Raw genomic sequence first — 6,899 nt, forward strand, 5'->3', positions numbered from 1 at the left:
TATATATATATATATATATATATATATATATATATATATAGAAAAGGATGTGAGCATTTTTTTATTCACGGATGATACAATTGCCAATCATGCAGTGGTATGTAGAATGCACTATGGTCTGCCATGATTTCTTGCTAAATAGTTAATAAAGTGATATCGTCCTCTACCTTTTTCAAAAGGGCAGAAACCGGTTGAGCAAGTTTCCTCTCCTCTTCTATTTTTACTTCCGTTCTTATTTTTAATCTCTTCAAGAAAAATTTGAAAAATCTATCCTCTATTCATGAATTTGTTTATTTTGACATTTTGCAGCTAAAATCTATCCTCTATACTCGAAGGTAAACAGTAAATTTTCCAATATCATAATTTTGTTTCTTACTAGAGTACAATTGCTTGTTATCTGCAAAGAAACCAAAAAAGAATTGTTAGAGGAATAGAAACAATTGACAATCCTAAAAATTTTAGATCAACACTTGCTAAAGAAGATCTTAATTATTGAGATAATATTTATTTAGTTCAGAGAAAAATCTATAGAAAATATTAGGATTCTCAAAAAAACCCTCGAAGTATATCAATAACCTTTAGATTATCTAAGCATAGGATAAAATAGTGATTAATCTCAAGGAGATTTCACTATATTCGAAGAGATTTCTCTTTATTTGTTTTCTTATCTTGAGTAGATTTCCTTTCCTCGAGTAGATTACTCTGATAGATTTACTGGTATCAGAGCCTAGCCTTTAGCTGACGCTCAAAACGCTCAAAAGAAATCACAAGATGGGAACATGAATTGAACAAATACTAAAAAAGCTTGAATTTCTAGCACAACAAGTTGATGCGAGGCATCAAGAATATCTAGTAGAAATGTCTATACATATAGAATATCTAGAGAGAATTCTAAATATAGTCAATTAGTTGACTAAACTAGAAAGCAAAATAGACTATATTCAATCCCTCCTAGAAGAAAAAGAATAACTATTGGCAAAGATCAATAATAAGATAGAAGAGCTTAACCGGCAGCAGGTAAAAATCTTAGAATATGTTTAAAAGATGGTTAGAGAACATAAAAGGCTAAAAAATGAGAGTCAATCTAAGATAAATATCACAAAACTTCATAGATTCAAAACACTAAAAGTTCCTCAAGTAAATTCTTCACCAAGAACTTTCCTTTTTGAACCAACAATGAGTCTAAGAGTTTTTGGATCCTCAGAACCTCCAAAGCATAAAGATATAAGAGACATGAAGATGATGAGCATCTTTGGAAAGAAGAAAGGAGTATAACTGCTACAGTCCGAAGAATTTGAATACAATGAGATAGAAAGTAATGTCAGGAATTCAGCAATTCCGAAATTCAAATTAAACCAAATTTATGAAAGAGGAAATTTTGATTTGTTGGATAGCCATCAATTCAAAATTTTAGAGTTTACCACTCCAGCAACAATAGGAGAAACATATCTACTCTTAGTAACTCTTGAAGAGGTGGCTAAAGCTCGAAAAATAAATTATAAATTTATGCATATTGGAGCAGTCCAAGTAGACATAAAACTACTTTTTAGAGAATGATTAAATTGTTCAGTTCTATGTGTTTTACAAGACAATAGGCTGATAGATTTTCAGAAAAATTTGCTAGGAACACTTCAAGCATCTCTATGCAATCAAATTGCATTCTTCAACTGCTTCCCAAACTTTTCAACAAGCTGATCGAATGATGCTGCTCAGTGTTTAAAGCTGAGAGTCAAAACAAATGGCACATTTATGAAAAAAGGCATGCAAGAGCTTGCTATAGTTTATAGGATTTACTATAAACTAATGAGCACAATGGTAGAGCCAAGAACCAAGCTATCAAACATCCATGGCCTTACTACTGGATTTCTCACAAATCCAAAAAATCATTCAGAACAGATTCATAAGGTTGCTTGGGACGAAGTAACGGACGAAGTAACATTTCCATTAGTGGAAATTATCTAGCCTTAAAGAGAAGTCAGAAAGTGCGAGGGCGGCTATCTATGAAAAGAGGAGAACATGAGACATCAATCTCAAGTTCGAAGAAAATAGAAGGAGTGATGCAACCCTTGAAAGTCTAAAAAGTGACAACTCCAAATTACTTAGGAGATGCAATACTTCTAGAAAAGGAAGTACTTCTAGAAGTACCAAAATTGTGATAAATGAAGAATCTATTCCAGGAGTGGAAGAGGATTTAGAAGAACTTCATAACGAAATTAACATGTGCTAAAGTCAGAAAAACTTTACGAGCTCTATGATGGGGCAGAAAACTACAAAGATCCAACTCGTCTAGACCAACTAATCGAAGAAATAAAAAATTTTAGTTTTGAAAAAAGAAAGGACAAAGAAAAGTCTTTTCCTACCATGATGTCAAAATGGAAGAAGGAGAAAGCTTCTCAAGATATTCACAGACTACCATTATCAAAATTGGTAGAGATACAAAACTTTCTGAAAGAAAAAGGCTGGCAAGAAAAAAAGACGACAAAAACTCTCAAAGGTTTGTTGTAGAACTAAACATACCAAAAATGCCAATATCACAGCATGATAACTTGCACAACATATGGAAAGTTTGAGTCACAAGACCTAGAAACAGTCTATCAAGCTACTCTTACAGGAATGGCAAAAAAAAATTATCTTGCATGGAAAGAAACCCAAGGGGGTAGAGCATGGCTAGAAAGCATAAAAGATGACAAATCTCCAACAGCCTTTGCTACACCAATCTATGAGCAATTTTGTGGAGATATATCATTTATTGGTAATAAAGCTAGAGAAACAGCCAAAACCAACATATATGCTTTCAAGATATGCAACATGGCATATTTTAAAGGTACTTGAATGAGTTTCAAGATTACTACTGTACCATAAGAGATTTGGAGAATATAGATTTGATATATCTTCTATATAGCAAGCTCCCAGAGCCGTGGAGGACGCTGTAAAAGAAAGCATAGACGTCAAACCTTTAGAACGACTCTTAGTTGGTGGAGTAGCAGAGAGAATCAGAGAGTTGATGTGGAAACAGTGTAAAGCGAACATAAGAGCCAAAGCTGCCAATAAATAGCTCAAAGTAGGGCCGGGCATATAGCCCGAAACTAAAAAAAAATCGGTTGAACCGATCCGAACTGACCGGTGCGGGCTGGGCTTTTTTCCGGTGTCAATTTCTTTTTTAATGGGGCCGATCCTTATATTTTCCGGTCCGGTCCTGGGCCGTTAAGCTAATAAGTTTATAAGGCCCGAAAGCCCGACGAATATGCATATTGGTGATAATATAGAGATATATGTGAATTTGTACTGATATGTATTCAATACAGGTGTCATCAACTATCATCACTCATAATTCAATTATACTCATCATCACTCATCCGTCTCATACTCATTCTTTTCAAAAACAAAAAACAAAACCTCATGTCTCATTCCTCATAAAAAAAAAAAAACAGAACTCATCTGTCTCATCCTAACGCCAACCTACCTCTTTTGCCACTGTTGGTGCATCAAGGATTACAAGAACAAGAATACGTTTTTCCCATCATTCTTAGCATCTCTGTGTCTCAAGTTTCGAATGGGTATGAGTTTCTCTTGACGAACTCCAATTTTGTGTGTGTGTGTGTGTGGGAAAAGAAGAGAATTTTGAAACCCAGAAAAATCGAATCCCTCTATCAAATCACAACACTTTCCCAATTTTATTCAATCTCAATTCAAATTTCCATGTATATTTGTCAATCTCAATTTGAATTTTCATGTTTCTCTCAATTTCAATTCAATCCCTCACAACCATAGATCTTACCCAGTCATACACGATTCAAAATGACTATAGATTTCCAAATCTCCAACACTTGTTTCGGGTAGCTCTTTGTGATTTTTAGATCCTTAGTCCATCAGGTAACTCGTCCTCGAATCTGGATATGATGGGTGATTGAGCTCGTCGCACACGCTTCATCGGAGCTAGATGCGGCAAACTGGAATAAAGCCCGAAAACGGGCAAGACCGGCCTGGTTAATGCCGGTCCGGGCTTTTCCCAGTCCTGAGAATATTTTCGACAAAGACCGGCTCGAGTGTACAGTAGTCGGTCCGGGTTCGGGCTCTGAGAATTAGTTGCCGGTCTGGGACCGTGCCCAGCCCTAGCTCAAAGGAGCTGATAATTTTTGTACTAAACTCCTAGAAGTACCAACCAATTGGGGTTGTGAGGAAGAACACAAAAAGAAGAGAAAAGAAAAGAAATTTCGCAAACGTTTCAGGGGATCCAATTTCAAGAAGAGTGCTAACTACAAAAGAGAGAAGCATAACCCTAAAAAGAGATTTTTCAAAAAAAAAAAATACATCACATGGAAAATCAACTTCTCAGGAGTTTGAAAAGAAGAAAGCATGTAAATGTTGGTTATGCAAAGCAGAAGGACATTATGCCAATGAATGTCCTAAGAAGGAAAAGAGAACTTCAAAAGCTATTTTTAAAGAATATGAAGAGGCCATAGAGATGACCAACATGAAAGGATTCGAGGTAGTTTACTCTGAGGAAGAAGACAACATGTTTGTTTACTCAGCCTCGTCAGAAGAAGACTTTTCAGAAGAATCTAAATCAGATTCAGAAGAAGATTGTAACGCTAGATAGGTTTACCTTCTCGAAGTCAAAAACTACGAATAAAACACTACAGAAGAAATAACTTCTTCTTATAGTGTAAAACCGAGAACATTCACCTGCGATATTTGTCTTTGTCTTTGTCTTGAAAAGGATGGTCTTTCCATATCATGTGAAAAGTCAAGAAAGACCTATCACAAAGAATGCTTCATAGCTGAAGCAAGAAAGAAAACAAAGAATAGTTCAATAAGTCAACTTGTTGAACAAGAATATGAAGATTACTTCTATGAAATAGAAGAAAAAAAACAAATCTCGAGAACAGAGATTCAAAGAATTAAACTTGAAAGAATACAATTTGATAAGACATTACAGGAGGTAATATCATTCGATACAACTTCAGAAGAAGTAGTATCTGTAGATAAACAAGAGAGTACTTAAGAGACTGATACTAAAGAGGTGACCAATATGACAAGAGAAATGATTTGCAAAGAAAAAATGTGCAATCCTTTTATAGAGGTAAAAGAGGATCTTCCACACCAAAACATATGTCAAGTAACGACAGTCTCGACAAGAAGATTCAGTAACTACATGGAATTTGGATTAAAATTTTCAGGATACAAGAAATATCATCTATATGCATTTGTAGATACTGGATCTGAATTTAGCTTAGCAAAGAAGTTTGCTATACCAGAAGAGTATTGGACAACAGATCCGGAAAAAAGTGTCATTGGAAGAACCATAGAGGGAATAGGTCGCAGCAAAATCATGGTGACATTTATAAGCCAAAATTTGATGTGATCTTACAATATAAACAATAGGCTGTAAGAAGAAGTACTTACAAAAGAATAATCTTCAGAAGAAGAAGACGAAGAAGAGATCAATGAAGAAATCAGTTTCGTTCAAGAACATAATCTCAAACATTTTGAAACCAAGCTTGAGAAGCAGAAAAAGCATACCCTTGGTGAGATTAAGGATATACTAGAACAAAACTTTGATATAAACCCCTTGAAGTTTGTATAGATGATACATGACATGTCACATAAGATTAAAGTCATAAATCTTAAGGCCGACAATTTGGGCCATGTCGAAACCAACCAACCGAGTACCAACCTAGTTGGTATACCAGACTCGGTAACAGACTTACTTGGTACGGTATACCGTATTGGTCTTGGTAACATGGTTGATATTTGGTATTGAGATTTTCGTACTATCAGTGTACCGTACCAACCATATATGTGTACTTATACAAAAATACACTCATATCTATTTAGGAAACGAGAATTGAACCTCCAACCTTTTACAAAAAACCGTTGCTCCCAACTACTGAAGCACAATGCGCTTTCATTATGGTACATGCATATTTTATATTTATAACATCCTACATATATAAATAATACAAAATGAAAAGAATTCGTTGCGGAGATGAGACTCGAACTTTAAACCTCCTGCAAACAACTCTCACTCCCAACCACTAAAGCACAAGACGTTATTATTATAATATATGTATTGTTTTATATTTATAACATCCTATAGATATAAATACAATTAAAATATAAAATGTTTAAATTTTGGCAAGAGGTATGTTTCGAAACTATGACTGCTCTGATGGAAAATATGACAACATACCACCAGACAAAAGCTATCATTAATTGCATTATATTTGTGCAAAAATTATATTTATCACTAAACTTGGTAGCTAGAGACCTATTACCAACCGTACCAACCAAATACCAACCGTATCAACTAAGTCGGTATACCAACTTCGGCGGTTGGTTTTAGTAGAGGATTTTGCCTACCAATCATAAGTTGGTTGCTACATGGTATTGGTAAACAAAGTCGGTATTCCTACCAATGCTAGCCCTAATAAATCTTAGGCCCTATTAAGGTCGTCTAGCACTACTCTTTTGTTAATTGCATTGATATTACCAATGCAAATGACTTAATTCAAATGCTTGATGATCTTTCCATCGATGGCCCTCATAAGGCTTCTAAAGCTTCTTATCACCCCATGCAGTAGTTGCTTGTGCTGACTCCCCCCCCCCCCCTCCCTCAAAAAAAACTACAAGCTCCTAGCTGTTTGGCAAGACAGTGACACCTATCATATGGAACCCCCTCCTTATAATCAAGATCAATTTTGATGGCTCAGTTTATCAGCAGAGCGCATCATTGTAACAAAAGTGACGACGGGACATCCATAAAGCAACAACTCGATCTTAAGAACGGTCTGTTAAAAGCAAAAATGAGCATCATTTCACCAAAGTTTGCATTGAAGGAGACTCGTCCCTAGTCATTAACTAGACACATTCACCCATGCACCAATGGGATGTGGAAC

The sequence above is a fragment of the Fragaria vesca genome, linkage group LG6 (genome assembly GCF_000184155.1).
Source record: "Fragaria vesca subsp. vesca linkage group LG6, FraVesHawaii_1.0, whole genome shotgun sequence".
NCBI lineage: Eukaryota > Viridiplantae > Streptophyta > Magnoliopsida > Rosales > Rosaceae > Fragaria > Fragaria vesca.